Consider the following 14,294-nt stretch of genomic DNA (forward strand, 5'->3'; position numbering starts at 1 on the left):
CAAAAAGATTTGCAGATACATTATCTTTAAAACAAAACAAAACAGGGCTACCCAGGAAATACAGATGAAAGACAAAACCACCAGCCCCATCTCATACAGCCAGCCTCTTGTATAGATTGATGTAGATGCAATCTTACTCCTGGAAAACAGCGAGGGGAAGAAATGGTTCAGAAAAGAAAACTGGAGTTCTCAGCCATTAAAAGCAACGTGCCAGTGAAACAGCAGAATTATGAGCAGCTTTTTGGCTGAGTTCATGCCCATGATGGAAGACAGGAACAGCTAAGAAAATGTAGGGTTTCAAACCCTGGAAAACACAATAATGAAAAAATAATGGGCAGACTGCATGGCTCAGGGTCATAAAGAACATGACTGTATACATAGGCAGCTTCACCTTTAAATCAGTAGTAACATTTTCTTCTATTTCAGATTAAGATTGCTCACAGCAAGGAATGAGAGACTTTAGTCCGCGTGTATTTGACTTAATTTACTAAGTACACAAGACTTCTGTCACAGGTCAGTGCAACTGCACCTGCGTTTCCCCATCAGTGGGCCAACAAGGACACCCACTCTCAGGCTTCCAGCTCCCTAGCCAGTGCCTTTCTGGGTGGACACACATACACACACAGCCTGCTCCCTTCTGACTAAGGCTGCACACTTCTCTTCCATGTGAGGCAGAACCAAGTATACCTAGACCAAATGTCACCATGACACTCACAGGTCTGTTTTTTGCAGGTGAATACCTGTGAAGTCAAAACTGGTAATTTCACATCATTCTGACGTCAGCATAACTATCTTATGGAAAGAGATTCTGATGCCCTTACTCACATTAAGTAGTACCTTGCTGTGGGAGTAGTTCCATTAATTTCAATGGGACTAACATGTGGAGCAAGATACTATTCAGTGTGTGCAAGGGCATTGGAATCTGGCCCCACTGAAGTTACTATGGGCTCAAGCTGCAAACTTTCGATCCAGAACACAATCTGAACTTACCCAATAAGCAGTTCAAATCCAAGGTTAATTTATTTATTTACTTTTAAACAAAGGTTCTCAGAGAAAAATTCACCACCACGCACTCTCCCTCAACCTCTCTCTCTCTTTAAAAATGGATGAAGTCACATGATCCTCTAGTTTACTATGTTGGACTAAAAGAAAAGGAGTACTTGTGGCACCTTAGAGACTAACAAATTTATTTGAGCATAAGCTTTCGTGAGCTACAGCTCACTTCATTGGATGCATCTGCTCAAATAAATTTGTTAGCCTCTAAGGTGCCACAAGTACTCCTTTTCTTTTTGCAAATACAGACTAACACGGCTGCTACTCTGAAACCTATGTTGGACTAGTGCTTTATTTTATCCTCAATATTATCCTTTTGCTTTGGAGTATCCTCTGTGCCAAGGTGGATACTCACAGCATAAAGTCCATTCTGTGTTGCTGTGTAGCAGACTCTGACTTTTCATGGGCAGCAAGTTACCTTTTAAACAGAGATCTATCAAAGCCAAGTTTTCCCTCACTAAAATGGCCTTGAAAACACTGTATTTTCCCGTTTCCTGGATGCTGCATAATGTGATACAAGGTCAGTCACATCACATTATGTCATGTTATGTAGCAGGTCATCAGAACTTCCATGTTCAGAGATACCTGATTTTGTGCCAAATGATCTGGCACATCTCGTATTCTCATCAATTTGAATTACTTGTAGATCATTTCAGAAGAGAGAATTATTGGCCACCATTCAGAAAATGCTACGTAGCCAGAAAAGCACTCAGTGGACTCTCTCATTTGTTTATTAATTGCAGAATAGACAGTTTTACATAAAAATAATATAAATGTCAAATTAATGTATGTGCAATTTTGGCTTACATTTACTATCTTATAGCTACATTCTGCAACCCTTATTCATACCAAATAGTACTTGACTTTGCAAATAGTCTTACTGATTTCTATGGTGCTACTCAGAGTAAGAGACGGCACAGTATGAGTAAGAGACGTAGATTCTGATAATTAGGCTTAGATTGCATACCATAGTTTGCTAATTGATTCATTTATTCAAATCAATACTATATATTTTGGAATCTTTCTACAGCAGACATTTAATCTTTTCAGTATTCCCACACCAAACTATGATAGTTAAATTAATGTAAGTATGGATTAGTCTTCACATCTAAACAGATGCTAAAGTATCCTTTTATGATTACAGCATATCTATTTTATTAAATCCCATTTTAGAATACATTGTATAAGAAAAGAGTAAATGGTCAGTGCAAAATATACAACTAGTTGCCAAGCTTTGGTTAGCAAACTAGCAATTTGTGCAGAAAGTAATATTGGGGTTTTCCTGGTTAGGAAATTTTTTTTTTAAGGTATACCCTAATTAAAGCGTAGTCATTTATTTAGTAAACATCTTCTTATCAGTAATTTCTTATCAATGTGTTATATTTGTATAACAATCTTTGGTCATTGTCTTCTCTGGGCAGGTTAAATAGAGTTTTTTTCAGAACATTCTATAAAACAGACAAGAATCACCTACGCTACCCTGATTTGGACTTTGAGAATTCAAGTTTTTAGGAGACCCATCAAATGAGCCATCTGACGCACATCACAACCTTTTGCTAATGTCAGATGTGATCAACAAACAGCATTGTTTAAGAAATAACTGGTGCATGTCATTATACTAGGGCAGATGCCTGTACTCCTAATGATGAGGTAAGGTGCTACTTAGTGTCAGTCCTACTGATATCATCCAACATGATCAAGAGTATCACAATCTGGCCCTGTAAACAAGATATTTACTTTCTTTATTTTCTTGACAGAAAAGGGATGTTTTGTTCAACACCATCATGAAGTATAAGCCTTTCACAAGCTTGTTTTTTAACATTATTTACTCCCATGTTTCCCTACCACCATTGAAGATTATGATTAAGGCTAAGATTTTGTCACGCATATTTTTAGCAAACTCACAGACAGGTCATGGGCAATAAAGAAAAATTCACAAAAGCCCGTGACCTGTCTGCATATTTTTAGCAAAAGTCAAACTCATCTCATCACTTTATCCACATATGCTTTCTTCCAACAGTGAAATGACACTGGGGTGAATATCTGTTCAACTGATTCCTGGCTTCTTCAGGTGAACTTACTCCAACTTGGGACACTGAGGCCTAATTTTCAATGGTGCTGAGCATTCTCAGCCCCCATTATTTTCAGTTAAGTGTGGATGCTCAGCACTTCGGGGGTGGAGGGAGAGGAGAAACAGGCCCAAAATTTTCCCAAGTTAGGCACCCAAGAATTGAAGCAACCAAAAACCGGCACCTACTTTTAAACCTTGGTTTAATTGACTTACCCAAGGTCACAGAGACAGTAAAAGTGACAAAGGTGAGTAGTTCTGTCAATCTGTGCTATTCTAGCCATAAGCATTGGTGACACTGAGGAAAGGGAAAGCTGCACATAGTCATTGATTTTAATGCATATTTAAAATATGTTACTTCTTTTAAAATTGGTCATTGAGGGAGTGCTCTGTAGGTGGTTCCTGAAAGCCAACCAGTATTATGGCTCTTTACCATTTTTATCCTCTGAAGAGGCAATAATTGCAGTAAATACACCACAAAATTGGTCAGTGCTAAGAGAGGTCTAATGAATTGTGGACCATTGAAAGAAACACTGCACTAAATCAAGACAGAGTAAGCATATACAAAGAGCTACTTGGGCTGTGGAGAACTTTAGGGGAGCTCAACAGATTGCAGCATTCGCTATGAAGAGTAAGGAAATCAGGGCCTTGTTGGCCTAGCTGTAAGAAGGTCCCCACAGGCAGATGAAATATTGACAGGCAGCAGTGGAGGAGAAAAAAAGCAGATTGGAGGCACTGTTGTCTTAGTGAGTTGGCATGGATAAAAACCCTGTAGGCCATGTAGACAGTCTAAGGAACTGAAGTCAGATGGCTCAGACAGTGTATTGGGGATAGCACAGAAAACTTACAGATGCCAGCAGAGTAGTCTGAGGGTAGCAAGGGAGATTCTAGAATAGCTGTCAACATACTGAAGCCCAAAAGTGAAAACACAAAACTGTGTATGACTAGAACACAAAATGAGGGAAAATTCAAGATGCAAAGACCACTGAAATCAATAAGAGTCATTATAGCCCTGATCCAGTAATATAATATGAAGAGGTGAGGTGTTTATCCTTGATTTCATAGTGATTAAAAGTTAGTCACTTACTGGAGAAAATCAGGAAAGCTAATTGGGTCATACGAAAATCCAGTTTCAGTTTTCAGCAGGTCTGCGCAAACCGTTGGGGTTTTAATGTAGGAAGATACACAGCCCAAGTTTGTTTATGAGCTTTGGACTTCAGCAAGCATCCCTGCCTTGACATCACGCTCTCAAAAAAGCAAGGTTTAGCTGAAATTGCCAGTTTTTCCCAGGATTAGGGGCACGTCTACACTACAAAATCAAGTTGACTTAAGTTACATTGACTTACAGCCACCACAGTAACTACATTGATTTTTCATGGCCACACTACGCAACTTCTATTGGTGGTGCACGTACACACTAGGAGTGCTTCCACTGATTTAGTGAACAGTTTGGGCCATTGTGGGGCAGACAGCCTGAAGCCCTGGTACTCCAGCTGTAAGCCCAAGGCAGCAACACATGATGTAAGCAACGCAGGGGCTACACTGACACTGCATCAACCTAACTACATCAACTTAAAGTGCTAGACCTCTCATGGAGGTGGAGTTATTAAGTCAATGTAGTGGGCGACATACATCAGTGGGAGCACCATTGGATTTGCTTATATCGACCTAACTCTGTAGACCAGACCTAAATTGCTCAGATATTATGGCTTCCAATCAAAAACAAATTCTACTCCAGAATGCAAAGATTACCTGAAACTCAATCCAATTTCAAATAAAAGGTTAGTAAACCTGATCTGAGTAACAGGTTTGCAACAAAATCCAAAACCATATAAAAGGTTAGTAAACCTGATCTGAGTAACAGGTTTGCAACAAAATCCAAAACCTACATGGCTTCTGGGTTTATTCTGAATGTTTTTCACTGCTTTATACAGATTCCACCAGTTAAACATTGAATATCTCAGTTATGGAAGCCAGAGAATAGAAAAGAAGTCAGGATGTGGTTAAAAGCAATGAGGCTGTCTAGTCACTGACAGACATGCTGTTTGAGCCAATTCAAGACAAGTCAGCATTTTTGTTTGTGGGACTAGTGAATCATTACTGTTACAGTGTTAGAGGTGACGCCTCACCTCTGAGGACAAGCCCTTAATTTGGCTGCATGCAGCTGATCAGGTACAAACTCCTGTGAATCTTTGTATGGGGGTCATAGTTTCAAATTGTGTTGAGATATCAAAGAAGAGTAGTCTGAAGCACAAGTAAATATTAGAGGGGTCATAAGTAGAGAAATAGATCCAGTTACATATAGATCACAAAAGGCACATGACCTCCTCAAAACAGAAGATAGAGAAGAGGAAGGGACAGTCCTGAGGGATGTCACCTGAAAGAAGGCGATAGAAGGATGTGGAGATGCAGAAGGAGTAGCGAGTAACATGGAAAGAGAAGAGAGACTAGGTCACGGAAGTGTGGAAAGAGAATGAACAGCTTTGTTAAAGGCAGCAGAGATTAATAACGAATATTTGGCAGTCCATTTCATCAATAGATTTCAAAGCACTCTGCTACAGTTTCCTATATGACCTCCATTGTACAGAGATGGAAAGTGGCTTATCCAAAGTCATCCAGCAGGCCACTGGCAGAGTCGGAATAGAACCCAGATCTCATGAGACCCAGTCCAATATTCTACCCAGTAGGCAACACTGAGGATATGAATTAAGTGTCCCTTAGTGGACACTTAGTGGAGTAGAGAGGGTGGAAGTCATGTATTAATTATGTTAGTAATTTATAATATAAAAAAGTCAAAATGATGATAAAGGCAGAACATTGATAGTTTCCCAGCAAAAACTGCGTCTATACTGATACGTACCCATGAAACATTTCAATTTCATGGAATCAGTGTTTTCTAACAAAAACTCTTCCATCAGAAAAGCTCTAATATATTAATCTGCATGATTTGGACTGAATGATTATCATGTGTCAGTTGCCCCATACCTCATATTGCTAAATGAAATGTAGGTCCCTCATCTGTCCTAGCTAGATAGGAGGATGAAATACTGAGGGTGAAGGGGAAGAGCATGGAAAGGACTAAGAAAGAGTGAGATAGATACAGTCAACATTATTGCAATGATGGTATCCAGAGAAACAGCTAATGAAAAAGATATGTTAATTTATATGCAATCTCCTTAATTATAAATAAAAGCTCTAGATTCGTGTCTATTATTTCAGTTCCCTTGGATAAGCAAAACAAAAAATTGGACACACATAATGGGTCCTTTATTTTTACCAGCTCATAGTGGATTCACTTAAATCAAACAAAAGTGAATCTTAGTTTGCTTATCCACTGAAAAATGAAAGCAATTCCTGTCTTCCTACAATATAAACATTTGTGAATGACTCATGTTTTGATTGTGCATCACACAAACAGTCCCAAATTCCACAGAAAAACAGGAGTTTCTGTCAATGCATAAAAATACACTCAATAAGAAACAAATCCTACATAAGAAAAAAAATCTTAGTTTTCTAATTACATTAAGATGTTAGACTAAGGAATCTGGTTAAGGCACTTAAAAATAGTTCTTTGATAACTCAGTATTTAGCAAATTCATTGTAGACAGATATTCTAAGCTGAATCTTCTGGGGGTAAAAACCTGAAAACAAGCTTTTCACATGTATTTTTTTCCAGTCTTAAATAAAAAAGAAAACCACCACCAAATATCACAATAGATGAAGCATGATTTTAGTTTAGTCACTGAAGTAATTTTAATATCATATGGCCAAACCTGGAAGTACTTACTCAACCTAAGTTTTCATTGAAATCAATGGCTATGAAGGACTTCATGATTTGGCACATCAGACAACACCAAGCACTAGACAGAATGACTTATCCTGTCTCTGGTCTTTTAAGGATGCCCATTACAGAATTCCTAATGGGTCTCATGACACAAGTCCAATAATTGGATTTAATCCCATCAAAAGTACATTCTCAAGAAAATCACGTTCAGAACAGTGATGCAAATATGTGATTTTGCATTATAAACAAACACCACTGTGGAATGATGTCCCTTAGAAATAAATACAATTGCCCTTTATTTCTTTGATCATTCTATTTAGAATGCCGTATACTAAATGTCCTCAAAAAACATCTCCTATTACAAGACTACTTTGGGCTTTGCCACAGACTCCCATTCCAACACTTAAAAGTCTCCTTCACAACACAGGTGGCAACTGCTGGTAAAAACTTGAGGCTCACCCTGCCAAACACACGCTTACAAAGACTATCACCTCCTGATCCTATAGAAACCATTGCATTTCCCTAGTGCTTTGTTTGTAATGTGCATTTTTCCTTCCACTGATAAAAATCTGTATTATTTTTAATTACTCAGAAACCACTGCAAGAGATTATAAAATATTTGATTACACATTAAAAAGAAAAAAAATTACTTGGGTTTTGTGACGAGAGTATTATAAAGGAGTGAGATAAATTAGAATTTGGTCACAACTCTATTTAATAATCAGTAGAGTGAAACAGTGTGGGCAGGACATCCTTGCTGAATCAATGTACAGGCCATATTCCCATGCCCTGACTCTAACGGAGCAGTGCTTAAGTCCAGAAGAAGTTCCACTGAAGTCAGTGAGATTTCTTTTAGAATAAGGTGCTTGTCAACATGACTAAGGGTAGTAGAATCAGGTCCTTAGCCAGGAGAACCCAGAGATGTGCACTGGAAGTCCTATGTGCTTAGAAACAGAGGCTCCCAACAGGCTGCAGAATCATTGCTGAATCACCAAGGTCTTTTCACAAAAATGATTCTTTTTAAGGTCCTGTAACCCTGCTCTCATATAGGAGCGACAGTTAAGTTAGAGTTTGTAGGGAGAATAAGGTACTTTCCAGCAAGCACTGACTGGTCCCCTTAGGAACGGCCACTGGCACATATTGGATACAGTTCTTGTGTCTCTTTCCTCACCTCAGAGAACACTGCAAACATTCAAGCCTTAACTTGCAAGTGCTGCTCATCTTCACTAGCAAGACAGAAAACTGTATCACTGCCTTTTGTGGTTCTTTTTCAACAATGGCAAGAACAGCTTGGGAATTACACGAGGGGTCAATGGCAGCAGGATTAACCCCAAAAGGTGACTGAATTCTCTTTTTATACCATCACCAAGCCCACATGGAGGAGGATATTAGATTGCTCCCTAGCTTCTGTCCAGCATTCAGATCATATAGGGAAGATAGTCCACATTTCCTGTCCTTCCACTTCTATAGAATATCCCAGTTTTCTCCCCTTCCTTGACACCGCAGCACCAAGGGTTAAGGATCTTTGAGGGTTAAGGATCCTGATGATGAAGTTCCACAGGAAATCCAGGAAGCCCCACCAATCTTTTTTCCCCTAGTATGTATAGGGAGCCACTCACTTGAATCTGTTGGCACCGATTCTCCTGCATAAAATGCTGGCCATCATCAAGGACTCATGACTGGGCTCATGTCGGTCCTCAAGATTCCACAGACAGCTTGAGATGTGTTAGGTAATTGCATGACACACCATATTCCACGTAACGTCAAGACAGGAACAATCTCCTAAACAGTGATGCTTTTTCAGGACAAAATAAGCTTTTTTAGGTCCATGTGCTATTTGGGAGTCACAATTAGCAGGGAAGAGAGGCAAATTGCTTCCATGTCTCTATGGGGAATATAGTGTTATTTATGTCAGTGGTTCTCAACCAGGGATATGTGTACACCTGAGGGTACACAGAGGTCTTCTGGGGGTACATCAACTCATCTAGATATTTGTCTAGTTTTACACCAGGCTACATATAAGGCACTAATGAAGTCAGTACAAACTAAGTTTTCATACAGACAAAATGAGAAAGTCAGCAATTTTTCAGTAATAGTGTGCTGCGACACTTTTGTATTTTTGTGTCTGATTTTGTAAGCAAGTAGTTTTAAATGAGGTTGAACTTGGGGGTACACAAGACAAATCCAACTCCTGAAAGGGATACAGTAGTCTGGAAAGGTTGAGAACCACTGATTTATGTCCCAAAGATCCACTCGGAGGATTAATCACTTGCTGGAGTTGTATTATATCCTTAACTACTCTACAGCTATTTTCGTCTAAATTTAACCATGAGGTTGTCAAGATACTGCCAGCTATGTCCCTTCAAGCCAGATTCTCAAATCCTAAATTTGGAATCCTGAATAGTAGTTATCTCTGCAGTGGTCTTCCAATCATTCGAGCATATGTAATCTTTCCTTCTCCCTCCCTTCCTCCCACTCTCTTTTCCAAAATGGTGACTTATCTGAAAAAAACAGGAGCTCTTTGTGTATAGAAAAGTTTCCACATTTTTATTTTGATCTTATTTATTTATTGTCATCTTAATCAATGTGATCTGTAAATTCCCAAAATTGTTCCACGGGCCCAGTTCGAAGCACCCTGAAGCCAGTGGAAAGACTATTGATTTCAATGAGCTGCAGAGTGAACCCTATGCCATCCATGAAGGTGGGAGAAAGGAGAAATCAGGAAGAAATCTTTTGACAGCTTGTCAATTTTGGAAAGATCAACAAAAAATCCAGAAAGATTTAGATATGGGGAAGGGGGGGGGGGACAGATTCTTTGCAAGTGGGGAGAAAGGTGAGAAACAGTTTCTAAAAAGTTAATTTAGTGGTGAGATCATGAACCTGTTATCTGGGTAACAGTGATTTTAACAGTCTCTTGAATTATAAAAAGATTTTCATATCTCAACTGACAGGTTCACTCAGTCTAATTAGAGGAGCTATTGACAAAAACTTCCTCCTTTGAAATATTTTTAGTAAAGATTATACTCACAAGATTTCATTTAAGGGTTTATATATAATGTTTTCCTTTTTAATTAATGAGTCATGTTCTGCATTGTTTACTGACTCAGAACGCCCTATGAAGTCAAAATGCTGCCTTTGCTACATAGTTAAATATTTCTTCACAGAAAGCGTGGCATAAATACAAATGTTCTATCAGCCTTAGTGACAAACTATAAAGTTTCCAGACCTCTAAATCAGAATTTTGCTTTGCTCATGGAGGAAGCCAGAGAAAGTAAGGTTCATTTCATATTAAGTTAGGGTTGCAATTTTTGGTAAAAATGCAGCCATCCATTTTACTCTAGAAGACTGAGCACATCCCTTCAACCTCAACAAGTGTTGGAAAATAAAAATACGATCCAGTGAATCTGGCTCTGTTTTTCATGTAGTAAGTTTTATTACTTTTTCTACGTGATAGTTACTGTGAACTGTTGATTGCCAATTTTATAAGATAAACCAGAAATGTTTATAGGACACCTGGCTGCGTTTTATTACTGTTTAGTTGTATTGTGGTAGCGCTTATGTCCACAAGTTAAGATTTGGGCCCCATTACATAGGCATTACACAGGTTTCTTGTACAAACACAACAAGGCAGTACCTGGCCTGAGGAATGTACAGTTTAGGATGATAGCCCTGTAAACCATTCTGTACATGGACAGCAGTTTGCAGAATCAGGACCTAAGCTTCAATTGACTTAAATAAAGGCATACATGAAGGTAGACAGTAAGTAGATCGCAGAATCTGAGACAGGCTACAACAGGTAACCATGACAAACAAAAGGAGTGTAACGAAAACAAGACTGCATAACTAGGTATTGCACTAATTGATAGTTCCTGAAAGTACCAATTCCTTTTAAATAAATAAAATCAGCTGATTGATACACTTTGCCGGTCCCCAAAGACCAGTAAGGGGTTGTGTCACCGCCTGCCCTGTAACCCTGTGCAGCTTTGGCTCAGAGCCTTGCCACCAGTAGCATGCTCATAGCACAGTGGTCTCACTCTGGCTTCCACCAGCCTGGTTACTCCTTGCAGGGTGACACCAATAATGCCTCCAGTCCCAAATCTCTCCAAAACCGTCTCCCTGTTGCGTCCAGTCCTTCTCACTAGACCTTCATAGATGTTATCTAGTTTGCTGCCTCCAGAGACCACACAACACACACCATCCTAGTAGATTAGCTGAGGAGTTTACCCTTTAATGTATTGGTCTCCTCAGATGAAGGATCACCCAGTCTTTTTCCAGTTTCTTATATTCCCCCAAAAGTTCATTGTCCTGCTGTCAAGAGCCAGGAAGGTCTCCTGGGAGATTCAGTCTCCTGTCTCCTCGAGGGGGGCAATGCCCTCTTAATTGGAGCACCCCCTCCTGATGAGTTCCCATGTAATGTTTCCTGCTGCAATTTTACAATGCAAATGAAGTCTTCCCCCATTCCTGCAAGCTGATTGCTGGTGTTTACTGCTGATGTATCCCCATTGTCCACAGCTGGCAAGGTAGACAGGGGTAATTCATAATTTTTTGTCTAAGACGGGGAGGGGGGTGGATGGGGCACGGATCGGGGGGGGGGTGTCAAGGAACGTGGGGGGGTTGGATGGGGCAGGAATCCCCGGGAGGGAGCCACGACCCCCTCGTGGGGTGAGGAGGGAACCAGTTAAGATAAACCAACTAGCAATGGTTTAGATGTGTATTTCTTATAGGGCTCTTAGCAGAGATAGGTCTTTAGGAGGAATTTGTTCCATGTTTTCCTTTGCTAAATTTATTTGTGATGTTAATCAGCTTTGTTCTCTCCTACGGTGAAATTCAGTGAGGCTATTCATGATTTTACAGTTAAGCACACACTCAAGCACTCAGCACTTTGCAGGATTGATCCCTTGAAGAACAGACAGAGGAAAAAAGGGGGGGGGGCAGAAATGAGGTAGAGTCCTTAATAACAAATTTACTACTCATGTGAGGAGTTCCCACAGTAATCACATTCACATCCTTTGGCCACTATCAAACCCTGGTCCTCATTCTGCAGAGCGAATTATGCACTTAACCCTTGAGCATGTGCAGAAGTCTTTGCAAGATCAGGGCCTATCAGAGTAGCTCTATTTAAAACCTGAACACATACTGAACCCTTAGGCTGAAGATAACCGGGTCACGTAGTCCAACATGACAGCTATGAACAGAATGCTGCTCTGTAGAGTTAATCAGAGGCAGGTGAAAGGAACCCTGCTACATATAAAGGCAGATGGCCTCAGCAGGCTTTCATGTTTAGTCAGGAGTTATTAATCTGTGACCAAAAGAGCAGGTGGCTGTCAAATATTGCAAGAGGATTCCACAAATCATACAACGCTCCAGCAAAAGAAACTGAATACCTTTTCAGGATTTCAAAGGTGAAAGATTCTACCCAACTACACAGGAATTGCACTGTTTAGACAGTAGTAAAGAGAACTGGAAATGCTACATACCACTGACTTCTGTGTCACTCATTTTCCATTAAAAAGTACTATATATATATTCAATGTAGTAACTTGCAGGGCAAAAAAAAGGAAATAGCTTAAAATAAAAACTACTTCTGTAATATTGGATTGAAAGTATTTAATGGCCAAACTCCTACTCCCCCCAGACCATTATATTTACAGTTTGTATTATTGGGGTAACCCCCAAGGAGATTACCTAGATTCCTGGGGCTCTGTCTGCTGGTAGCTCAGGGAGAGGCACACTGTCCCTGGTAGGGAGGGGGAGCCAAAGCAAACGCAGAGTCTGCCCGGCAACCAGTAGGAAATGAGATGCCCCTCCCAGGGAGTTCAGGAAAGGGGAGAAGCCATTTCTGAGTGAGTCTGGAGCCAGCTAGGGCAAAAGCAGGACTGGCTATGTGGGGAGCTGGTTAGTCCCAAGCCTGTATGCAGGGTTCCCCCTGAGAACTGGCCTGTAGGGACCTGACAGCAAGATCCCTCAGCTGGGTTTTTCCTTCTCCACTGATGATTCCCAGTTTGTAGAGTTTTGTTGGGAAACTTCCCCAGCCAGGCTGAGTTCGCCCCCCAGCTCCCTCAGTGAGACCAGTCACCACATGGTCAGCTCTGGTCTGGCTGCTAGTCCAGGGCTTCTGCCTGCTGTGAGTGTGTCTGGATGCTGGGCTAGGAGATGACAGTTTGGATTTTAGTACCGTTGTGTAACCTTAACCTTGAGCCCTCCACCCCTTTGTGGTGAGGGGAAATCCTGGGACCGAAGCAGCCTGACTCCTGCCTGAAAAGGATCCCTGCCAGCAGAGATCAGCCCCTCTGCAGTGACTGAGGAGTCCAGAGTCATCTCTGAACTTGAGGATCATTCATGGAGTTTGTGAGTGCACCACCTTTTAGTCAGTCAGTCAGGGAATTTGTTTTGGGGACCCCCTACTCCCTGAACTGTGTCCTCAAGCCAGGGAGTAAGGGTTTGGGGATTTTATAATCTGCTGCGCATTAAACCTGTGGAGGGATTTACCACTTTCTCCCACTTGGGAGGGCTGTACTGAACCCAGTCAGACACACAGCTAAACCACTGCAGAGAAGAATTTTGTGGTCTTAGGTCATCAAGGGCCCCAAGAAAGTACACGTACCAATGGGACACTAATCTTACATTTGCTACATCAGGTCATGTGACTGGGGAAAGTCACAGGTATTATCAGTGTGGGCACCAGTGACCCTAAAAATAGTGTTTTACCCTGTTATGTATATTTGTCTCCTGTTTAATACAGTATATTCAACACAATAATTATATGTGTTAGTGTTATTTCTTGGAAGTCTCCAACTATCTGGCAAGTAAGTGGGGATTACCTTGTGGTTAGTTTTCTCCTCCCAAGCTGCCCTGGTGACCCTGCCAGGAAGGAGCGAGGGGGGTGGAGGCACCGCCAACTAAATTCATAGGAAAAAATAAAGAAGATACACCTTGCCGAGTGAGTGGCGGAATCCAGAAGAACCCAGACCTGTCCATCAAAACCTGTAAGCAGATTGGCATTAAAGAAGGTAACTGGGTGGAGAGGGGGTGCTACATAGGAGCATCTACAGGCCCCAGCAGAGATCGGGGGCCCACTGAGCTAATCACTGTATATACCCATAATAGGAGTTCATCCCCTGCTCAGGATTGCTTACAACCTGAACAGACTGAGGTTGGGATAAAAGCAGTAATATTACATCTTCCCCATTTTACAGATGGGGAACAGAGTCAAAAAGTGTGTGATGGTCAGATTCCTTAGCACTCAGGTCCCATTTAGGCACCCAGCAGCCCCCATTCACAAAATTACACAGGAGGTCTGGAGCTGAGCCAGACACTTAATCCAGACCTCCTGCGTCCCAGTCCAGTTCTTTAACTGCAAAAGAATCCTTCGGTAGTGTTGCCAGTTGT

General features: G+C 40.9%; 1 long non-coding RNA gene across 1 annotated transcript in view; it reads right to left on the reverse strand.

The window, feature by feature from the left end:
• LOC141993422 (uncharacterized) overlaps nt 1-12,647 on the reverse strand; it is a 196,213-nt gene extending 183,566 nt beyond the window's left edge. Inside the window, exon 1 of the long non-coding RNA XR_012640851.1 lies at nt 12,591-12,647. This is a non-coding gene — a long non-coding RNA (uncharacterized LOC141993422). The remainder of the gene's footprint in view (nt 1-12,590) is intronic.
• Between the last annotated feature and the right edge of the window lie 1,647 nt (nt 12,648-14,294).

The sequence above is a fragment of the Natator depressus genome, chromosome 9 (genome assembly GCF_965152275.1).
Source record: "Natator depressus isolate rNatDep1 chromosome 9, rNatDep2.hap1, whole genome shotgun sequence".
NCBI classification, from domain to species: Eukaryota; Metazoa; Chordata; order Testudines; family Cheloniidae; genus Natator; species Natator depressus.